This window comes from Penaeus monodon, chromosome 16, assembly GCF_015228065.2.
Source record: "Penaeus monodon isolate SGIC_2016 chromosome 16, NSTDA_Pmon_1, whole genome shotgun sequence".
In the NCBI taxonomy this organism is placed as follows: Eukaryota; Metazoa; Arthropoda; class Malacostraca; order Decapoda; family Penaeidae; genus Penaeus; species Penaeus monodon.
In genome coordinates, this window is record NC_051401.1 from 45,026,272 (window position 1) to 45,030,454 (window position 4,183).

Below are 4,183 nucleotides of genomic sequence, written 5' to 3' on the forward strand. Positions count from 1 at the left end.
AAAACCCAGCAAGAAACTGGATTGAATCGGCCTGCACTGTGCCTGGGGGATATTTGGCCTACGTTGCAGGCAGGCGGGCGTCACTGATATATATGTGGGCCGTTGTGCAAGATCCCTGCGCAAGTATCGCAAGAAGTCTCGCAAAAGCAGCACGAACCAAGGAGGAAATAACTGATGAACAGCCTGATGCAAGCGTGATTCGCCTGATGGGAAAGCGTGTATATGTTAATATGTATATATATATATATATATATATTATATATATATATATTATATATAAAATATATATAAAATTATATATGTGGTGTGTGTGTGTGTGTGTGTGTGTGTGTGTGCGTTGTGTGTGTGTGTGTGTTGGTGTATATGTTATATATATAAAATTATAAAATATATATATATTAGATATTAATATATATATAATATATTATATTTTATAGTATGTATGAGGCCGCGATGGCCGAGTGGTTAGAGCATCGGACTCAAGACTGTCACGACGCCATCTGATTCGAGGTTCGAGTCACCGGCCGGGGTGTTGTTCCCTTGGACAAAGGGAAATTCACCTCGATTTCTGTCTAGCCGCTGGTGGGCAAGCCAGCCCAAGTCAGTGCCGGTCCCAGAACCGGGTAAATAGATATGAGTGACTCGATAAAAAAACCGGCGGAAGGGAACGGCAAACCACCGCTCTAAACTGCCAAAAAAATCATGGAAATCCATGATCGCCAATCCTTGTGAGATAGGGCACTTAAAAAAAAAAAAAAGTATGTATTATATATATATGTATTCATCATCAATAACGGTATGCTCATTTTTGAGCAGCCGTGGACCTCTCCACCATCCTTCGCCACTCACTCGATCTTACGCTTTTCTTTCCAATTGTACCATCGACAGCCCGCAAAATTCTTTGATGTTGTCGCTCAGTCTTGTCTCGGTTGCCTCTTCCTCTGTTTCCTATCACCATCCCTGTCAGCAAGTCTTTCTAAATACTTTTACTTCTCATCACATGACCAATAAACTTTAATTTCCCCCTGTTCAAGATGTCCAACTGCCGGTTTTTGACAATTTTTTTTTCTCAGCACTTCATCATTCGTCTTCTCTGTCCAGCTAATACGCAGTAACTCGTCGGGTAAAAACCACATTTCAAAACTATTGATCTTTTCTTGTCTACTACTTCAGCAACCCAACACTCAGAACCATATGATGCAACTGGGAAAACTTTAAAGAGTTCAATAATCTCAGCTTTGTCCGTAAGGTAATGCTTTGGTCTTTCCAATGTTATTGAGAGCAACTGTGGCGTTTTTGCAATGGCATCTTCTTTTTTTTCTCCGGTGAATCATCATATGTATTAGTTAAAACAGCTCCATGATAAGTGAAACTCCTTTCACATTTGCCACAATCTTCCATTGATTGCAACATTTTTCTCATTGTTCATTCCGGTTAATTTGAATCTTCATGAATCGTAGTTTTTCTTTCATTAGAAAAAAAGCTAGCTTTTCGCATTGCTTCTCTAACTTTATCTAGTAGTTTGTTGTAGTTCAGTGTACGGCTGCAACCAAACTATTGGTGCGCGCCGCGCGTGTGTGTGTGTGCTATGGTGTTTGTGTGTGTGTATGATGCGTGTGTATAATGACCTTCATATATATATATTAATACATATATCTATCGATAATATATGATATAATATATATATATTAATATATATACATATATATAGAGATATAAATACATATATACATATATATAGATATATATATATGTATATATATATATGTATATAATATATATATATATATTAGATAATTATACTATCTATATACTATAGTACATGTGTGTGTGTGTGTGAGTGGTGGTGGTGTGTTGGTATGTGTGTGTGGTGTGTGTTTGTATGTGTGTGTGTGTGTGTGTGGGTGTACGTACTATATATACATATTAAAAAAATACATACATATACACACACACACACCCTCACACACACCCACACACACACCCACACACACATATAAATAAATACACATATATATATATATATATATATATATATATATATATATATCTAGTATGTATGTATGTATATATATAATCGTGTGTTTGTGTGTGTGTAATGTTTATGTGAGTGAGTGTATGTGTGTGTGTCTGATTATGTAGTATGTATTCTGTGTATGTAGTATGTATGTATGTAGTATTTATGTATTATGTATCTATCTATATATTATATGTATGTATTTAATATCTATAAGGCCGCGGTGGCCGAAGGTTTAGAGCGTCGGACTCACAACTGGTCACGACGGCAATCGTGAATTCGAGGGTCGAGTCACGACCGCCGCTTGTTCCCTTGGGCAAGGAACTTCCCTTTATGCCTACCTACCACTGGGTGGCCTGCCAGCCCAGTCAATTGCTGGTCTCCAAGCCCGATAATAGAGAGAGATGAATTACCTAAAGGTACACCGCACTCTCCGTGGAAAGGAACTGGGACCCTACACCGCGTACTCACTCCAGAGCATCACAACATGAAAATACATTTACGTATCATTCTGTACCACGGCGGTCGACTTGAACCTACCGTTAAAAGAAGGAGATTGTATTATATACATGTATCTGTGGTGTGTGTTGTGTGTGCGTGTGTGAGATGTGTGTGTGCCGAGTGTGCTGTGCGTGTGTGTGTGTGTCAATATATAATATGTATTCCATATATATACATATATAGGTATGTATAGTATATAATATATGGCCCACCAACACACACACACACATAATGTTATATATATATACATATATATAATATATATATATATGATATATAATATATTATATATATGTGTATATATATATACTGTATATATATATTATATATATAATATATATATCTATATTAAGCTAGCATCTAATATCTTCTACCTGCAGACCCCAGGACCTGTTTGATGACGCTCTACCTATGTACCCTGACCAGCGACCCCCGTGAAAGCATTGCTGCTAAAACCTTCCACCGTCCCGCTTGAAAGAGATAGCCCGCCTTTTTCCGGAGGCGAATCTCTTCAGTATTTCAAGGTCATCACCCTCGGACTCCCTCATTTCTATGGGCTTCTAAAACCCATAGCTCGGTCGTGCCTCTGCGCCCCATCATCTCCTCCTGAGATCTGTGACGCGCCCTTTCTGCTGCCCTAGGTGTCGAAGTCTCTCACTACCCCTCCTTGCCACTTTCACTCCTGCTCACCTCGCCACTCTCAGGAATTCATCTCCCGTGTTCCATGTCAGTCTCGCCGGCGATCATGTGAGGCTTTGGACGTTGACTCCCTGTTTCAACAAGTCCCGCTTGAAGACGTCCTCGCTTTTCCCTCCAGAGGGACTCCACGCAGAGGATCCTCGTCTTCCTTCCAGCTGAATGCGTCTGTGTGTGGGTCTAATTCCTTTTCCTTTGAAGGTCACTTCTATCTCAGGACGTTCGGTGTGTGCATGGGCTCTCCCCTCTCTCCAGTCCTGTGCCAACCTGTTTCCCTTCGTCCGTCATTCCTGGCTGAGGTATGGTTACAGACGCTTTCTGCTCTCTGTGCCTCATGACCCTGCCCCTGTTCTCGGCTTTTCCTGACGCAGCTGAAACTCTCCTCTTATCCTTCCATCCGTTTCAAGGGTTGAATGGGAGGTTGAGCACAGCCCGCTTTCTGGAACACCCTAGTTCATCGCTCTGCTGACCACTTCTCCTTCTCCATATACAGGAAGCCTATGATAGTGGTATGATACATACACTTCTCATACCATTTCTCCATGTAAGGAGGTGTTTCCACGCTCCTGTTCCTCCGCGCCCCTCCGAATGTGTGACCCCCAGTACCTGAATAGCGATACGCCTATCCTGCGTCGTCGTTCCTCCAAGCTGGGCTACCCTCGTCATGTTCTGGACGTCGCGTTATGCACGGCCACCGGCGTAACCCTTCTACTATCACGACTCCTCTCCTAATGAGACAGCAACCTTGCCGTCCTCAGCCTCCTTAGACTGGGAGATCTCTCTCTCCGTCGCCCTCTTCACCATCTCAACTGCAGGCTGATTTTTTGCCAAGTGAACACTCTCCGTCGCAACCTGGTCCATACCAGCCCTCCCTCTACCTCGTATGCTGTTCCTTGTGGTTCCTGTGATAAGCAGTATTTTGGCGAGGCAGACACCAGTTTCACAAAGCGTTTGTCTCAACATAAGTAC